This window comes from Lissotriton vulgaris, chromosome 9 (assembly GCF_964263255.1).
Source record: "Lissotriton vulgaris chromosome 9, aLisVul1.2, whole genome shotgun sequence".
Lineage (NCBI taxonomy): Eukaryota > Metazoa > Chordata > Amphibia > Caudata > Salamandridae > Lissotriton > Lissotriton vulgaris.
Genome location: NC_141697.1, coordinates 542,340,347 through 542,361,098, shown reverse-complemented (window position 1 = coordinate 542,361,098; position 20,752 = coordinate 542,340,347).

Below are 20,752 nucleotides of genomic sequence, written 5' to 3'. Positions count from 1 at the left end.
ATTGGCCTCCTGCGAAACGACCAAAGGAAATTGGTCTCCAGAGTGAAAGAAAACAAATGCTCCCTGAGACACCTTGCACCCCAAGTGAGTGACCAAGAGCAAACCACTCATGACATAGACAAAAGAGTCTAGTGTCTGGAAAGCCATGTGGACGATGCAGAGGGGTGAGCTTAATGCAACAACTTACGAGTGGTAGGTCTCCGGTGGAGGGCTGAGCACTCCCGCTCGATGATCGCTTTCCTAGAAGACTGGGTGAAAATCATTGTCCCCTCTGCCCTATCCTAGGACTTCTCCTTCGAGAGGGCACACAGCGTCCCTGCCCGACGCCTGCCACTGGGTTCGCGGCTCCATCCCGTAGTCACCAGACTTCTTCGCTGTAGGATCATTGATGCCATCCAGCAGCCCACCAGACAGAAATCCTTCCTCGAATTCACAAATAACAAGATCTCAGTGTTCCCAAATTACACCTTACTCATGCAGTGACACCACTCCTCCTTCTTCACCGTGAAGTGCCCGCTCCGTGATCTTCACATCCAATGCTCGCTACTTTACCCTGGGAAGCTGAAGATACAACAAGCGTACACACTTTTTATCGAGCCCTCCCAGGCATGGGATTGGATGGAGAACCACACTAATGGAGACATTCGCCCACACAGATACAAATATATTGCCACGTGCCAAACAGTGATGAGGCCGGCGCATTAGCCCTACTGACATGCCACCCAGGGGCTCTGGAGTGCCCTAGCAGTGGGAGCTAAGGAGGGAATGACAATCGGCTGTCGCCACAACTCTGGCATTCTGACAGTCTTCCCATCAATGGATCCTGACGCATACTTAATGAGCAGTTCCGACAATGATTCCTCAGGTACCTCTTATCAATCAGAAACTCTTCCTGATCCCCTGGTCACACCTCAGACCTTAGCCGACCAACTAAATTGACGTGCTCCATGCCCCGGTGCTTCAGTGAATTGCCCATGGCCGCCACCGGTGCACTGGAGAGTGGCCACCACCCTGGACGGTTCCTGTGAACCATTTGACCAATGACGTTGCATCCAGTGGCTGGTACGCTACAGCAACTAAGCTCAGGCTACCAAATATTTTGATTTTCCACCTGCTAACCAGCACCCCCTTTCCATCCTAATGAACCCTTAGTCTGCTACAAACCCCCGATTCTTAAAATTAATTTAGTGTAACTGCTTAGGTGTGTAGCCTGTTGCTGTAGGCTCCTGACTTTATTCCAGTATCGTTTTTTTTCTGTACCAGTTCACCTAACAGCATGAGTATATTCTGACCTTTACTGTCTCCTGTGGGTAGGGGTTAGATGGTGGGTCATCAATCGTAGGCCACAGTTGTTACACATCTTCGTACCTCTGACACATGTCACACAACCAACAGATCAGACTTCTAACTAACACTGGGCGTAGTTAGCGAAGTAGAGCTACGAGTACCTAGGCGAAGTGCACTTCACACTACGCGAGCTACGCGTAGCTTCGCAAACTGCGTAGTGCACTGTACAAGATGCTGTTCGCACTGATTGCACAGTGCCGGATGATTGTCCGCACTGTGCAATCAGTGCAAACTGCATCTCGCACAGTCATGCAGTCGTTTTCTGACGCTCGAGTAGATTTCTACTCGAGCGGCAGCTTTCTCAACACAGACTGGTCGTTTCTCATCACGAGGGGTCGCGAGCATACGCGACCACTAGCAATGAGAAACCTGACCTCCCCGCGTTGCGAAGCTCGCCGGGAGGTATATTTTCCACGCTCGCAATCAGCAACTTGATGTTGCTGATCGCTAACGAGGAATAAGTCTCGCCGGGATGTCATTTTGCTTGCTCGCGGTTGCCAACTTGAGGTTGAGGACGGCGAGCAAGCAAAAAATGACCGCTGCACTATGCTACGCGTGCTTGCACTGTGCTACTTCAAATTCGCATAGTGCAAAATAGCACAAACTACGCGAGCGTAGCGTAGTGTTTTGCCCAGGCTTACTTCTAACCCTTAACATCCGAGGCATGCACACACCGCTTTGCCACTATTCCGTTTACTCATATCAAGTGGCACACTGCACATATTAGAACTTCAGAGTCTGTGGCAGCGTTGAAGCGGCACCATTCATGAAACAACGTACTCAGTATATGCACTGGGCTTGCTGATGGGGGTCCGCCTGGGTACACCCTTCCAAATGCTTAACACATTAGCGGACAGTAACAGTAGATATGTATTTGTAGAAAGCCACTGAACAGCACCCATGTGTTGCTGGGATGTGTGTATGCCTCGAACTCAGACCAATCCACTTTCAGGCCCTCCCTGCATGGGTGCTGGCCCACTGGGCAGATATGCTGTGGGTACTGGGCGGGTACCAGGGCTGGTCTGGGAATTGAAACCGGCCCTGGCAAACTGCTCGGCCGGCCCACCCTGTTGGGAGGGGGGTGGTGCAGCTGAGCTGTTTGCGAGGGCCGGTTTCTTCCGATTTTGTTACAGGGGCCAATATTGCCGACCTCCTGTAACAAACCACCAGGGAAATGACAGGTGTCCACAACGGCCAGTTTGGCCCTGGCCGGGACTACAACATTATTCTCGACATTCACACCCACGGGTCATCCATGCACCTGCACAACTCCACTCCTCACAATTTGTTCAGTGGGTTAGATCAGTGGTTCAAAAACTGTGCTCCTTGGCTGTCTGGGGAGCCATCAAAACTAGCCTGGGAAGCTGCGCACCACACACTTTAATGCATTTAATGTTGAAGGGTCTGTTGGCTTCAGTTAAACTAATTAGGCTTAAACCCATGATGTCGATTTGTAAGTGACATGTCTAAAGCTGTAAACGTAGTGCTTAATTGATGACATGTTGAGGGAGATGACCTCCATATTTCACTGGATCCCCACATTCCAATACCCCCAAAGTAAGCGGAAGATACCTGATTTATTTGGTTAGACTTGTTAATAGTTTTGTTTTTTCCAAATGTATTTTACTCCAATGTAGGTTATCAGGAAAGTACAGTTGTCCTATTAAACAGGAAAGTCGTTCGGAAAGTCTTCCGAACGAATCGGTTTCGGAATGGTTTCTGACCAGAATTGGGTTCTGCAAGTCCGACCGACCGATTACGATGCTTCCCAACATCATTCAGTCGGACTCACATTGACTTCAATGCTCCCATTAAAAAAAGGGGTGGTTGGGGAAAACCTTGCTCCCTGTGGCGGGCATCTCATGGTGCCTGCCACACTATGCATGGTTGCAAAGAGGGGACCCATGGGTACCCCCACAGGCCCAAACCGGAGGCCTGAGGGTGAAGAGTGGCCTGCCACGGGCCCCCAAAGTCAGATTCCGACAGCCGTTTTGCGTCGAGCTAATGGATTTGGAACGGCTGTCAGAATCGGCCATCATAATCGCTCACTCCGAAACCTTGTCTATAGAGCTGAGCGATTCGGCTCCGAACGACTTGGGCTGCCTGAATGCCGATCAAAACCGAATTGGATGTCCCGAGCGGTTTCCCTGAATCATAATCGGTCGGTCGAAAATGTATCCGATTCAGTCGTAAACATAGGCTCCGAATCAGATTCAGAAAATCCGAATCCCATTTGGAGCCTTTCCGACCGACATCGTCATTGGCCCCTTAGTATTATTAAGCTTTGACATTTGTACTTGAATCATGGGTACTTCCAGTATACATGTCTTTCAGTACACACACACACACATTTTCAGAGAGGCTTGCTCTCTCCTTGATTACAGGGAAGTAAAACGCCATATACGGCACAATGCCAACATTTGGAAGCAAGAAAGAGAGACATTAAAAAAAAATTGAATTTATGTTACTTGCATTGATTTGGAGGCAATTTTAGGGAGGGGTCAGCAAAAATAAAGCTGTATGTGGTTTAAAAAATCATGAGTCGCCCTGCTGAGTCAGATGTGTTGGCACGTATGACATGGGTAGAAATGGAAGAGCATGCAAATATTCCTCAAGCACAGAAACCCTTTGGCAATAGGGCCTTCATGCATAGGGGTGCTATCTAACACTGTAAGTGGGATAAAAAAAGTTTGAGAGGGTACTCTAAACAAGGCATGAGCAAAGAAGTGTAACTAGGAGTATTTTATTGGAGGCGCCTTAGTAATACAAAACACCCTGCGTATATGATTATAATACCTTCATCAGCTTCATCCCAATTATTTTCAGGGAGAAAAATGCAAGTATGCCCATGACCGGGCTTACATCTACTCCACCCTCCAAAAAAAGTAACAGTGGGGAGCCATGGGCAATAGCCAATTGGTTACGGGAGCCGCGGGTCAAAAAAGTTTGGGAACCACTGGGTTAGATGATGGTCCCTCTCAGATGCCTGGAGAGCAAGAAACCCACATGCCAAACAATACTCACACTACTCAGCCCCTCACAACCTTTATGTCCACTTAGACCATTTCCTGTGCTCCATGAAGGGTGGTGCAAATGTACAGGCCTAGCCTTGAAGCCCCTGACCTCCACCACTGACCTGCAGCTGGGTGTGAATCTAGCAGGAAAGTTGTGGGCACTCCTAGATGACATTGGAGGGTGCTAACTTAGAGGTGGGTGACCCGGGATTCAATATTAATCGGTACTTAGCTAAGAAGAATTTTTGGCATTGGCACTCATCTTTTTTTTTAAAATAAGTAGTGGTTCCGCCGTCGGTTTAGACACCTCTACGCAACTTCAGGCATCCAGTGACATGCGTGGATTTAGTGTTTTATCTTTTTCACTTTAGGCATTTGCGACAAGACTTTTCCATTACTTCTATGGATTGCTCTTTTTTGGTTGGACTTTCCACGTTTTATTATTTTGTACTGAAGGTGTCATTCTTACCGAGATTAATTCAATGGAAAAACAAGAATGTTGCATTCCTCATGCCATTCAATGGAAAGTAATAATGTTAAGTAGGGACCAGTGATTTACATGGTGACATGTAAGGCAACAGGTAATCAATGAACTTTGTCAACTCTCTATAACTGAAGCTCAATCTCAATCCTCTGTTCAACATTTAGACCATCAGGTTATGCTGTGGTGTGGTTGTTACCCTTCACCCATCACTTCGACCCCTTGTTTCAGATGTCAGGTGCATTCATGAGTAGGCCAACTGTTTATAGGCCACCACAGGGTCCAAAATGATATTGATTCCTCTTATAGGAAACCTTCCTTTTAACTTGGTGCATGATTTCCTCTTTCGTGATGGGTTATGGCTGACACTTCTGTCAGCAGGCTAACATTTGGAAATAAATGGATCTGCGATGAGTTGAAGAAGAGTTTTTCTTTTCTTTGAGCTTTAGCCAAGACCTTGTCTCCCGCTGCTCCACTCTCAGGCCAGACGCTACGCATCTCATCTGATGGTAGTTCACCAATTACACTTTAAACTCCTCCCAGATCTAACTAATCTGCAGATCAGTACTGTGCCTAAGGTCACTGGTTCACCCCATATTGTAGGCTAATCATCAGCAGTTTGCTGTTCTCATTTGGTGTTGATTGTTTGTCTGCATATCATCAGATTTTCGTTCTCCTTCATCAGGACTTGATTCAATTAATGTATTTCTTGTATCTCCGCATCTGTTTATAAGTATTGGATTTTTTGTGACTTGGAAGCACCTTTCAGCTTATCCATTCATGTATCTAGTTTAAGCACTGATCCTGCCATCTTCTGGAACTTGCTGTCTCTCCTTGTCGCTTCCTAAATGCTTTGGAGCATCTCATGATTGCTTGTTTGGATGGTGAGACTTATCTGCAGGAATTCGAGCAAGATACTTCATTCTGGTTCCTTTTCATGAAGGATAAAAATATTTTCGACGTATTTGTCCATTAATTTTCCTTGGCTATGTAAGCTCTCTAGATATCAGAAAGCACGTATGTAGCCTGATCCCTTCAGCAAACTGTTCAGTATATCTTTAATATTATTTTTAGCTTTTTAACTCTTGTAACCCAAATCCTTTCTGAGTGTGCTTTTATGTGTTACCCCATTTTGCTGTTTATCATGTTTTTCTTCAGTTAGAGTGGGTGGTTCTTCTGCCCAGGAATGTTTATCTAGTGTCTATCATCCCTGCATTGAGGAGCATACTTATGGGTCCTTTCCTAACATGGCGATCCTCTCTGTGTTTCTATTCTCCTCCTTTCTTGCAAACGCAGTGTTCTTGAAGGCTGCAGCCTTCCCAAGCACCACTTGGACCAGTCCTCTAGCGGCAGATATCACTGATGCCCCAAGCACCTGCACACCCTAATTGCCAGGCTATAGGCCATATTATGATATAGGTCAGACGAGCGTCTGACCAACACTGTAGCGGATGGTATCCGCCTGACTATTAGTCGGCAGTTCCACCCTTAGTGTTAGGATGTGTCCGCCCTATATGCAGTCAGAAACATCCATTATCTAAAAGGGCTGTAGCACACACTGCAATAGAAAAAATGAATGCATTCAAACATCCCTGCACCGTATGACAGGCAACATGCGGTGCCTGCCACACAGTGCAGAGATATTTAGTGGGGCACCACATGGGCACCCCAGGCCCCATAGCAGAGGGCCAGGGGGAATGGGCGCCCCCAAAGTCACTTTCCGCCTGCTTTTTCATGGGTGTCGGACCGCCATGAAAGGGCAGTCAGAAAGCAACATTATAATCCTGACGGGGGAGCTGAGGCTGGCTCCACTGCCATTTTGGGATTAGAATTTCCCCGCCGCCCTGATGGGCTCCATGAGCCCATCAGGAGCGGAGCGGAATTCCTCCATGGGCTTCCCTCTGACCTCCATTATCATAATACGACGGTCGGATGGAAACCTATGATGTCGGGTGGAATGCCTCCGACGAGCAGTCGCATGGCTTTCTGCCCGACATCTTAATGAGGGCCTTAGTTATGACACCATGTTCTGACACGTGGATCAACAATGAGAGCTTTCAGAGGTCGCCACTGGCTGAATGACTCCTCTTTCCCTGGGCGCATTTTGCCATCAATCATGCTACCAAACTCCCAGGTACTCTTGGGAAAGGGGAAGACGTTACTGTATCCATCTCTGCACCTCTGATCCTTGCCATCACAAGTTATGTGGTATGTGTTGTACACCCATAATCATACACAAAACTCCAGGGCCACAGAATCACATAATTCCAGTGACCCTGCATATAATGTGAGTCTGGTGCAGCAGATACAGTGGCACCAGGGCTCAGAGACTTTGGGACCCACTGAACCCTGATAGTTGCTGTATTTTACTACCACAACAGCAGTCAAAAGGGCGATTTTCCATGCTTGGGGCAGAGTCCATGGCATCTTTGCTACATCACTGATGCCAGTTATAGCTGATGGTTAATTAAGGCCATCTGGAGTGCACCTGGACTGATTCCACTTCTGGTAGACATATTCTCTATACGGCAGCTATAATGGGATCCAGTAGTTAAGTCCCTTGGAGGGAGCCTGGGCTTGCCTCCAGGCAAGATGAAGTTGATTTTAAGTTTCTTTTAATGTTGACTGATGGACAGAGAGGTTTGATTGACTTCAGTGAATAAGAGCCGAAGGAATGGGTAATTGATCGCGACGAGAGACCATGAGAGAGCTTCGAGTTCCTCTCTAATATTGCATCATTTGTTTCTGAAAATGATTCATACCAGGCCTCAGCCTATCCACGAGAGACTAGCTCGGGTTGTACAGCCAGGAGTATTAATAACTGATTTTTCTATTGTAAGTAGTTCTACGTGGTTCCAAGGTGTTCCAAATTTAAAATATTTGTTTGTTTGCATTTTTATTGCAAGTCATGAAACTGGCCAACGCTTCCATTGTAATCTCTTAAAGGGGCCCATGCTGTCAGCTACAGGAGACCTGAGATGCATCTATCCAGATGTGATTTCAATGCTTTAAATTTGTCCAGTACCTGGAGGGTGACTTTCATCCTGTGTTGGCTTTTCAGCCTCTAGCTGTTAGTATGCTGTGACTCTTACTTTCACGTTTCTCAGTACAAAGAAGAGCCTACAGTCCCAGCATGCTTTTGAGGTCTTTTAGATCCTGGCTTTCCTATTTGCAGTGAATACAACTCTGCGTAATTAAAACTTGTGCCTGGAATTGAGTGTATTTTTTGCCCTCAGTAGAATCATTGGTGTTAAAAATGAGGAGTTATGTGCATAAACAGTTTTTGCTGTAAAAAGACAACTTTTTCACTTTGCACAAGTCATCATTCCAATATTATATATTCTGTGCAGGTAGATGCATCATGTGAAAGATAATAGTAAGTGCACCATGAAAAAGCCAGACCACATACAATTTTCTCTCAACTTCCAGATGTGCACAAATACAGTTTTGCTCCTGTTTGCCCAGCTTTAAATTACCCTATTCCTGAACTTATAAACCATGGTATCTGGAGCTCCCTACCCCCTGAGACCTAAGTCCTACCTGTAGTGCCTTTCCTTGCCCATTTGCATGCAAATGAACAAACCACACATGGAGTTCTGCAACAGATGTCTTTATTCCTCAGCATACGATCACATACTGTACGCATTGTGTCATACCATTCATGGCCACACCTTAACCCCTTCCAGAAGACTACGTAATTCCCTTTTAGAGTCCGCCCAGAACTTCGACGTTACAGGCGCGCATGTTATCAAAGACCCCTTAGTTCAATAAAAAGTACAGACAACATTAGCATCATATTTCCTCAGTGAGTAGCTCAGGTGCTCACAATAGTCTGCCAGATTGGGTGGTATGAGGAAGCTGATATTCACCTTGATCAGACATCGATGACATAGACTCAGATGTTTGATCTGGACATTCAGTTGGGGTTGGTTCGCTTGTGGTTTCAGGAGTTGACAAACATTGAGGTAGGTGTTTAAAGTGTGACGAGTCCTGTGTGATGAAATTTCCGGTACGATGCAGTGTCACCATGTGTCCTTTGTACATTACAACCCTCTAAGGGTCGACAGCAAATGAAGGGTCCGTTGTCTTCTTCCGTTTCTGTTTAACCAGTACCCAGTCCTCTTTATCAAAGACTGTTTCTTGGGCGTGTTGTCACTGATCAGCATATGTTTTTATTTTGCACTTTAGAGGAGTGCCTGTAACATGAAGCTTATCGGCATTTATCGATCGATCAGATGTCCATTTTGGTAGTTTGGTTCCGATTGCTTTCCCAAATAGCAAGATGACAGGCTCTCACCAGTTGTGGAGTGAGGAGTTGATATATAGGCACAAAGGGCTTCACACATGGCCTGATTTAGATTGATTCTTCCCATCGATGCTCGCTGAACTACCCTATTGAGTGTGCCCATAAATCGTTCAACAACATTATTGCTTGGGGCCAGGGAGGTGTACTATTTTGATGCTTGACATTGAGTTGACCAAGAAACTCTTTGAATTCTCTGCTAATGAAAAGCGGGCCATTATCAGATTAGAGAATAGCAGGGATGACCCACGCTACAAAGATATCACCAAGCCACTCCATGACTTTGTCATGGGTTGTCAGTGATAATTCTTTCACCAAAGAAAAACACGAATATCCATCAGTGACTACCATGAGATGAAGTCCATTTCCTAGAGGCACAAAGAAATCAACTGCAGCTCTCTCCCAGGAATGTGTAGGAAGATCAGACATTGTCAGTGGATACTGCATCACAATTTAGAGGCTAAGCAGTTACAAAGGTGGCATGCTTTCATCTCTTTCTCAACTCATTAATCTAGGTGAGGAAACCACACTCGGTCTCTTAGGGCTCTTTTGGTGGCTACAATGCCATGATGTCCTTCATGGGCTAGCTCAATGAATTACATTCTCAGGTATGACGATTTACAAGCCTCTCAAGATGATACCCTCTCAGTGATGGATAGTTTATCCTGTACATTTTTTTATTTTTTAAATTCAAAATCTTCAGCAAAGGGTCAAATACTTTTCTTCAAAGATTGTGTTGTAATTAGGTTTACATGTCTTTATCTGCATTGATGGCAGCAACAATCTGTTCAATAGATAGAGCTGCTGGCGTTCTGCACCTCACTGTGAAGTTGAGATACTCTTCAGCTCCTTTGGATGTCGAGCTGTGGTGATGCAGCAGCACTCTTGAAAAATAACCTGCAGGGTTTCGATCTTGCCCCAGCTTCTGTACAATTGCATGGTCATACCCTTGCAGTCGCAACCCCCACTGCTCGATGCAAAGGGGCATCTTAGCTTTTGGGTTTCCAAAGATGGTAAGCAATGACTGATGGTCTGTGCTGATTGTGAAATGTTTCCCATATAAAACAACACATGAAAATGTTTGCAGGCCTACACTACAGCCAGTCTCTCCTTCTCCAACTGAGAGTAGTCACGTTCTGTTTCAGATAGGCTTATACTGGCATAGGCCACAATGTGTCTCTGGGCATTCAGATGGCCATTTTTTTGAGCAAGGATTGCCACCAGCCCCACTGGGGTCACATCTACTGTGATCTCAGCATGTAGCTTGGGTTCAATATAGGCCATTTCAGTTGCATTCTCCATCGCATGTTATATTTCTCTGAAACTTTGGTTGCATTCAAGAGACCACTGGAATGGGACACTCCACTTTGTTAAGTCTCTCAATGGGGTAATCACTGAAGGAAAGTCATGAATGTACCTTGAGGAGTAACTGACCATCCTTAAGAAGAATCGCAGTATGGTTACATCTTATGGGGGGCATGTGTATGACAGTGCTTGCACCTTATCCGAACAGGGGTCATTTTCGCATCAAGGAATGTGTGCCCAAAGTTTTAAAGTTGGGTTTTGTGAAACTTGCAATTTGATTTGCTGCATTCAGAGTGAGACCTGCATCAGCAAGTAATTGGCACACTGTGTAAGAGTCTTGTCATGCACTTTTTGTGTTGTCCCGAATACCAGTATGTCATCACTGTAATTGAAAGCATGTGTAACAGGTTGAATTACTCATCAAATAACATTCTAAAATATCTCCTCAACCGAAGATACTATAAAACTCAGTCTTACGTATCTGAACAAACCAACATGAGTTGAAAAAGTTGTAATGTACCTATAGTTCTCTTCCAGCTCACGTTGATAGTATCATTTGTTCAGGCCAAGACGGAAGAAGACTTTGACTCTGTTCTGCTGCAAGATCATGTCCACTATGTGGGAACCAGGATGTTTTTCTCTCTCGATTACTTTGTTGGCCTGGCATATATCAATACAAATGCACACTGCACCTCCACTGTCCTTTTTTGGCACCACAACAGAGTTTGATAAGTGCATCAGGTCTCTTAACAATCTCATCTATCATTTCACCAGCCTGTTCTCATGCTTGGATGAAGATGCGCCCTTCATAGTCAACATTCGGCATCAGATTGAACTTGGCTTCCAACGCTTCTTTTATCTTTTGGTATGATGTTGCATAAGTTTGCTAGACTTTCTTGAGCACTTCTTTCACTCCATCACTGGCAAGGTTTTTCAAATATTTAATGATTTTCTTATTGTTTTCTTCTTCTGGCGCATATATGAAGTCATTGAGTGTTTTGACCCATGCAGTCCACTTGGCACCAATGTTTCTTTGCTGTGTTAAATGGAGGTGGTGGCTTCCGGAATGCAGCTGCATCGTACTTTGGGCCTCCTTTTACTGCCATTGAGGGCATGTGCTGTTTAGGCAGCATTATTTGTGCAAAGTAGAACCTGGACCCTTTCCACGTAACACCCCTATGGCTTGGGGCTGGTCGTCTTGTCCAATTTGAGGTCACACTTCACTCCCTTGTGCCAGTAAGTAAGTTTCTGTTTTCATACCTGGTCATCACTACCTGTAGTGTTTGCTTTGTATGGATGATGGCTCTGTGTTATGGCACCGCGCAGTCTTTCTTCTTTCAGCCTTACCAGTGGGTTCTGCTGGGATTTTTTAATGTGTTCCTCTGCAGGGCTTTCAATTTCTTCGATGGCTGTGTATGGGCTGGAGCGGGGATTTGACTCCACATATGCCAACCGCAGATTGCTTTGCATTGGAGCGCACGTGGCACACACAAGCAGTTTGCTGTACCTTTGCAAACTCTCAGGGAGATCCGCCTTGTTTCTTCAGAGCCACGTATTGCACCCTCATCACCAGTTGAAGCATTTTCCCAGGCCCCCGGAGCATGCAAATGAACTGCAAGGGTCCTTGCAGGCACATTATCATAGGCACCACATTACCCATTCTGAATGAGTATAAAAACCAGCGCAAACAGCCATCATATGAGAACATATAGCGAAATACCTACTTTTTTCCAGCTCCACGCACTTCCTCCACTGGCTCCACCCACTTACTCTATTAGCTCCGGCCACATCCTCAACTGGCACAGCTAAAAGTCAGATGTATACCGGATCTGAATTTCAGCAAGGGAGCCTTCCTCGTAGTAAGGTTTTGATCACACGAGAGGAATATTTTTTCTAAGTATCAAAATAGAGTACATTTTCACCATAACCTTGACCTACAAATTAGAATCATTGCTCAAAGGTGTAGAACAATCTCAGACCTGTAACACCCTGTTTGGGGGCATAATGTAGCGGATGATATAATAAAGGGTGAGGATTCAGCTCAAAACGTATGCTTTAGACAATCTTGATGCACAAATGCATGCAATGTCTGATATGTTTCTATATATGTTTCTAATCTCTCATCTTCATTGCTAACTAGAAAGTGTCATTCATAGTTGTTGAAATGTCACTCATAATTACACTGAATTGACTAAAACTATGAAAATGGACTCATAGCAATCTGAAACCTTGGCAGCTATGCGGAGGGTGTCAGTGTCACTGGTGAAGGGTGCACTGCACCGCAACGAGAGCAGAAGGACTTCACTACCTGGAAAATTAAACTCTCCACTGTGAGCCCTGCTGCCAAGAGAAGAACACTTCCTTCCAGGCCTGGCAGTTCCCCATTTACTCATCCAACCTCAGCCTGCGAGGGATCAGTATCTGTGATAGTGATAGGCGACTGACTTCCAGTCCATTGAAATACTTCTAGACTCCTCAAACATTCGCCCCTGCTGTAAGACCACAGGCAGAGGAGCAGCTTTAAAACAAACCCCTAGGCAGGAAAATGTCATTCTGATGCTCAGTATATCTAATATGGCCACCCCAAATCCTATATACAAATGAAAATGTATTTGGAGACAGTTACACATAGTTTGGTGCCACATCTTTGTGGACTGAAGGCATAACAAATTGATCAGTCTTTGCATCTGGTACTCGGTAGCATGTCATCGGTATGGTAGCATTGGTAACCAAATGAATATTAATTGGAGGCTGACGGAGGCTCAAATGAGGAAATCGATGCATGTGCTTGAGAGCAGCTACACAGAAGACACAACTTAAATTCAGCGGTCATACTACTATTTAATTACGGCATGGTTTCACTACTGGAACAATCTATTCTCACATGGGTGGTCACGTCATACAATAACTGCAAGAACTGATGTGAACCAAACACAGAGAGAGGCCTACACGGTCAGGAAAACCACATTCTGAGTTCACCCTGGTGCCCCTTGAATCGTAGTGAGTGGAGTACATAATACATTTTGCCACTTTGTGTGCTAAGGCCTAGGGCAATTGATAATACATTCAGGGCTAGATGTAGGAGCCCTAATACCGGTCGGTAACGGCCGATTTCGGCCGTTACCGACCGGTATTTGGCTTTTGAGATGTTGGGGGCCTATTCGGTAATTTTACCGATTCAGTAAATATACTGATTCGGTAAAATACCGAATTGGTATATTTACCAAATCGGTAGATCCATATGTAGCTGGCACTCCTAAGAGTGCCACAGGCCATTAAGAGTCGGTATTTTACCACACAATCCTATTGTGTGGTAAAATACCGACTCCTTTGCTCGGAGGCTTTGTGGAAATATATATATATATATATATATATATATATATATATATATATATATATATATGTGAGTTATACTTATATATAATATATATGCGAATAATACTGCATGCAGCAGACTCGTGGACCCGGCCCTGATAAATAAGTGCTGGTGCTAAGCACCGGAAAGCACCGGCACAAATTAAGCACTGCTCATAGGTACTTCTAAAAAAAACACATGTGATGGATAGAATGCAGGACAGATCAAAACATTCACCCTCAGTCAAGAGATCTGGGTTAAATCCATCATTCTTTTGCTCTCCATGCAATCCCAGTTTAGACCTGGCCATATGTAAATCAGTCTTGACCTTGCGCCTCATGGGAACAGTCCAACCCGAACTGCCAAACCAGGTCCTCCCTGGACTGGAAACAAGTATCCTAGGACTGGTTTCTGGGTTTCACCCCTCATCAACCAGGATAGCTTGAATCCAATGGCATAGGGAGCTCGGGACCCACGTCTGGGCATACCCGATGCACTTAGGGCAAGAAAGCAAAAGACACATAAATGATGGACAGAATGCAGAACAAATCAAACCATTCACCCCCAGGGTCTTGGCACGAGGCCCTGTCCCTTCAAGGTCCCACCTCACTTCACACAGTGACAGTGTTCTTTAAGTTGGCAGGTATGAGATTAGCAGAGTCGGACAGGAACAGAGAACAGGCCTGAATACCAAAATAAAGGTGACCCCCATCAACAAATCAGACAGCTTAAAAAATGTGGCCAAAATGTGCAAATCGGTCAGTTTTGATCAATGCTTCGTTTGAGCCGGTGGTTTCCAGTGCTCAGTTCCAGCACTTAATTGTTAATACCAGCACTTATGACAGTCTGCAACAGGGTGATGCTGTTTATCTGATTTTTTTTAGCACAACAAGAGTTGTTTACTAATTCAATATACATGAAAAAATTATTAAAACCTGTCTCCAAAACTAGCTTTGGGGTCCTGGAATAGTCTGAATTGTCCCACTTGTAGGAGTGTGATGGTTAGTAGTAGGGTTGGTACTGTCATTGGAAGCGCTGGCAGGGGTAATGGATGGTGCAAACAAGGGCCCGGCACTTTAAATTTTTTTCTTACAAATTAAGCACTGAATTAAAGACACATTGTGTAGATGAATTGCAGGGTGTGGAAGACAACATGCATTTGTGCTAGCTGCCGCAATGTTTGTGGTAATAGCCAGGAAATCAACAGTAAAAATCCTGCCCACCAGACCACAAAATAAACCGACAAACAGCACCAAAGAAAACAGCCAATACGCTATTCTTTGAGACCAGGCCTTCGGGAACAGCCAGCTTGACCTACAGGCCAGTCCGACCCTGGGCGTCGTCTCGTGAAGAATGAAAGACAAGACCTTCAGAGCGGAGAAGCAAGAATTATGGTGGCAACACTTTTTGACGAGAGTTTTTGATTGCACCAGGCCCCGGGGTACAGCAGGGGTAGGGAGATCTGTATTTTATTGTTTCATATACGTTGAGGCACTGCTCTTTTAAAAACTCTTCCAGAATTTTCTGACAAGCAGCCAGCGAACGCTGGAACGCCTAAAATGGCACATGTTAATATTTCCCTGGTGGCCGCATCCATTAATGGTGGAAAGTTCTCATCCATTCGCTTGTCAAAGGGTACGCCAGCCAGCACGTACACGGCAAGCGTACTGATGCAAAGTGCAAACTCAGAAAGGGCTGCTGATAAAGTGCAGGTCGAACAGCGTGTGTAACGAAGGGCGATACAGCGCGTTTGGGACAGTGAGCAATAATTGTTAATATATGGCAGGAAAGCTTTTAAGTGACAGCCCGTTCTTGCTCGTTTTTTTTGGCAAAAAGGGAGAGTTGTTTTTAAGACCCCTCTGTGAATTATGGCTTGCTTACAAAGATGACGGGAAACCTTCCGGGAACTCCCATGCTGGACAGAAATGAGAAACATATGCGCGTGTTTACTCTGGAAACCAAACGACCCCACTCGGAGACACACAAACAGGCACGGTTTGCATATGCAGAGATGCAGAGTTTGCGGTGGGTGTGTGGGGAGTAGGGAATGGGGGAGGGTGGTAGCGTGGGAGGGCCCCAAACCGAGTGTTGAAATCTCACGACCATAACAACCGCAGAGTGTCTCCTCTTATACAAGCACTGTTTCAATGTTTGCCCTTTTCCATAATTCTGTTACTGCGTTTGAATGTAGCAAGCAGAGGCGTAACACAGACCCCCGTAGCCCCTGTGGTGCAGGGGGGTCACCTTCAGGGGAGGGTGTGCTACCGTCGAGGGGGCCCCCATTCAACCCAACGCCATTGAATATCTGTGAGATATTGGAAATTTAGGGGCTCTTACTAACATTTAAGGACACTCAGCCCGCACCCCAACCCTTTTTTTGTGTTACTCCACTGGTAGCAAACATTATGAGTTAACCTAATGAATGCTGTTGTCGGCTGTTTTTGAAAGGCAAACTGTTCTATTCGACCGTTCAACATCGAATACACCCTTGTCACATTCACTTCATCTTTGTACCTTGTTTGTTCAGTCTATCTCTCGAACACATTCTCACCTGATAAACACGCATGAGCCTGGGCACAAGTCGACAGTACACAAGGGTAGACAGCATCTACCCAGTATTTTCACAGGGTGGACGGCGTCTACCCTGCCAAGATGTTGAGCCTCACAGAAATATGCTAAACTTGCCCGGTGTACCTTTCCGACACCAGAACACTTTCAGCAGCGCCTCCAAGTTGTCTGCTTTTGTTCTGAGCAGCAATGTTTAGGCAGTGAGGGGCTTATCAGATTCCAGAGCTCCCATAACTAAAGCCAAAGTTAAGGGCCATCAGGCCTCCTTTTGTTGGGTATCCTGGTGGGGAGCCTCACACCTAAATATAATGGAGGGGAAACAAAGGCAAAAAGCTTATCACTTCACAGGTACTTAAGAAAGGCATGCTGTTGACTTTGTTCAGTCTCTGTATATGAGATATGCATCCAATTTAAATAATTTCAGATGGGTTGCTCTGTCCCAGTATTTACACAAATAACATTTTGAATACCACTATTTTGTTTTATTTCTTTTATAACACTTTTGCATTACTCATCCCATTGCACGGTGTCTGAGCACTTGACATCATACGTGCACATTATACATTGACAATAAATCATATGTATGTAAATCAATGTACAGACTGGATGTGTTACATAAGACAGTGAGGGTTACAAGGTGTAGGAGCCACATTTCCTTCATGGGATTACAATGTACGAACTGCAAGTAAGAAAAGGATCTCTGTGTTAAAAGCCGTAACCCACTCGGCAATTTAATTGAAATAGATGTCTGTTATCTGTGTGTTACATTGTTAATATGGATAACATCTGGTGCTCCACAAGACCCCTGTCCTCCAAAAATAATGCATATTGTTCCAGCACAAGTGGCACAACATCTTGGTCACATTTTCAATATAATGTTCTCGGAGGGTGCTTTCCCTGCACATTGGAAATCTGCCTCTGTTCTGCCTCTTCTTAAAATAGACAATCTGAACACTCTGGACCTGAATAATTATCGTCTTATCTAGACTCCCCGTTGCCACTAAATTGGTAGAGAAAGTAAAGAATGAATAGCTATAGGAGTATATTGAGGAAATCTGTCTGTGGCAGTCACCCAAAATGGGTTCAGGGAAAACCTTAGCACAGAATCTGCCTTGGTGTTAGTCACTGAGGAAATTTGTGAAACGCTTGATCGGGGAGGGACTGCAGCCTTGATTCTGTTGGACCTCTCTACGGCATTCGATACGGTCAATCACCCCATCCTGGTTGACCTTATGCAGAATCTGGGGATAGAGGACCCAGCACTTGGTCTCCTTCATCCTTTCTAGCAAGCAGGTAACAAAGAGTTGCGTTGGGTGAATATATATCCAGGCCCTCCTCTCTACCCTGGGGAGTCCCACAGGGCTCTGCATTGAGCCCGACATTGTTCACGCTTGCTAAACTTATTTAAAAAATCAGTTTTTTTCCTTAGACTACTACGCAGAGGACACTCAAATTGTGGTGTCACTGGCGAAACATGAGAACAACTCGGGCCATGCCTTTAGAACCTGCATGAGTGATGGAAGTAATGGGATGGATAACAACTGCCATAAGCTGACCTCTGCGAAAACGGAGGTTATCATTTTTTACAACAATCCATCATTCTGGGGGCTGGAATGGTGGCCTCCTGAGTTGGGTCCCCTCCCAGAACCAGTAACTAAAGTAAAAAACCTAGGGTTTTTGCTGGAAAAAGAACTGAAGCTTAAAGATCAAGTGAATACATTTACATCTGCCTCGTTTTGCTCTCAGAGGCTCGTAAGAAACAATTGAAAAATTCTTGCCATCAGATCTTTTGAAGATAGTAATCATTGCTCTTCTAATTTCAAGGCTAAATTACTGTAATAGCTTATATCTCAATCTTGCATCAGGATCTTTGAATAAGCTTCAGACTTTGCAAAATGCTGCAGCTTACTTTCTTTTTTAAATCCATAAATCTGAATTTGCCATAGGAGCCATCAGGAAACATCATTGGCTCCCAGCCTTTATTATCATAACAATTATCAGTCAAACAACATGTTAGGTTCAAGGCACTCTGTCTGGCCTACAAATGACTGCTGGGAACAGGGCCACCTCGATTTAAGGATAAGTTGAAATGGTATATCCAGGGAGGATGCTACGATCAGGCTCAGTTATGAACCTTGTAGTCCCTCCCTTCAGGAGAACAACCTGAGGTGAGAAGTGCTTTTTCAGGACTACAGCTCTGATGTGGAACAGCCTACCTTTGGAACTCAAAGCTGCTCCCTTGCTATCTATCTTTAGAAAGGCCTTGAAAACCTGGCTCGTCTGCCAGGACTAGGAGATATTAGAGTATCTGCAAGGACTACCTTTTTTGTAGCTGTACTTGTATAGCGCCAAGACACCCCTGGGCAGGAGTTTGCACTTTATAAATCTCTCATTCATTCATTTATTCACATTGATTCATTTATTGATAAAAATGAACTATTGTCCTTAAAACTAGAATCACCTGTCATGAACTCCACATCTACCGCTACACACAAGTATGTAGTCAGGGAGGCCCTGGTACCTAGGTTCAAGATTACTGATTGATGGGTCACAGGTGAGAGGGTGCATAGCTGGCAGGCAAACACCAGGGCAGAAAACTCTTGACCAATCCCACAGATACGGGTAGCAACATCATAATGGTCAGGGGAGATTGCCCCCAATAAAGGACACATGGCCAGAGAGGGTACGCACACTTCTGAAAACACCATAAAGTCAGATGCCAAATGAGTTAGGAACAAAGCCAATCAGGACCTAGCACACATAGTGATCATGTTCTCCCATGCTGGACATCTGGACACGTTCACCACTGGTCACACTGTGTCCACGCAAGTTCAAAACCCACTTGTAGTAACAATTTGACCATTCATTTATAACTCTAAGGCAGCAACCAGCCTTCCTCACCATATATGGAATGCTGGAAACTTTTATTGCTTGTCATCATTTTGTATATAAGATAAGTGCAAACCCAATGTTAATTGGGACAGTCCTCGGTCCTTGTTCCTGCAACTGTTCTCCCGGCCGAACTGTTTAATTGTTCCTGTTTTCCAAAACGCCTCATGTCTTCTGTTTTTTACTAAGGAACTTGAACCTGAGCAACATTTTGGCGAGCCAGATAGGAGGATCGGGACCCAACTACAGCCAAAGAAAGGTGCCACCATCCGGATGGATTCACACTGCACAATCAGAAAGATGGCAGACACCTCAATTGACTGGAAGTTCTGCTGAATCCCCAGGGTGGAAGTCCATCCTGAAGCAGCCGTCACAGTAAGTAAGAGACTACATCAGAACTTAACACCTTGGCTGCTCTTTGAGATCTCCCCTCCTGTGCTGGAGGTCAATGAAAACGGGAGTGGTCATGACGAGCTGAGCTCGTCATGAGCATGGAAGGGCTTAAAACATAGTCTAATACTCGTGGTGAATGGCAAACTAGGGAGAAAAGTAAAAGATAACCTGAGCACCCTGCCACAGACAGGGTTTGGCATACTACCTACTTTATGTGTCCCAACTGTATTTGTCGTATGGTGACCTCGGAGACATTCCAGCAGAAGTCACCTTTGTTCGACAGCACACCGCTAGCTAAGGTGAATATAGTGTAATACTGTGTATAGCCCTTGATAACACCCAGGACGCTGATTTTTGTTAGGAGTTGACAGCTCAGGCTCATAGTTTTTTAGTTCAACAGTTTCCCAGTGCTAAAATGGTTTCTTAACACCCGTAGTATCTGGAAGGAGTGTGGGAGGTGTATTTAGCTCGACCCTGGGTGTTACAAGGCTAAATTCATATAGGGAAAACTTGGACCCAGGAAACTGGGCATAACTTGTGTGTGGCCAAGAGGGGCCGGTGATCGTAGAGTTATTACTAAATAGTGAATATTACTACCACCTTTTTCTGAGAGCGGATAGTGTCAGACTATCCAGTTTACTCAGGAACGTGTTCCATACTAGTCTTCTCTTGCTAGAGGATAATATGTGACAAACTGACCCATTTTTGGCAAAGTAATTTTTTTCTGGCGACCATTGTTGAAATGTGTTACTGTATGTGATGTTATTGCATTGATTGTCTTTGAAAAATGTATTTTGTGAAGATTTGAGTTCATGCAGGTTTTATTCTAACATATTGCATATTCGCCCTGAGTTACAATACTATGTATGCAGTCTTATCTTGTGTTATTGAAATGCTCATTCGAAGTGTTTGATGAAATTGTTAGCGCTGAGCTCACATAATACAAACTTTGTAAGAGTGCACCACTTCAATTGGATAAACCAAATAAGGTAAAACTTCATTTGAATTGTATTATCAAAATTACTAAAATTACCATGAATTCCCTACTAAGTCACATGGAGAGTAAGCTCCCCAAACAGATAAAAAGAATACGTTTT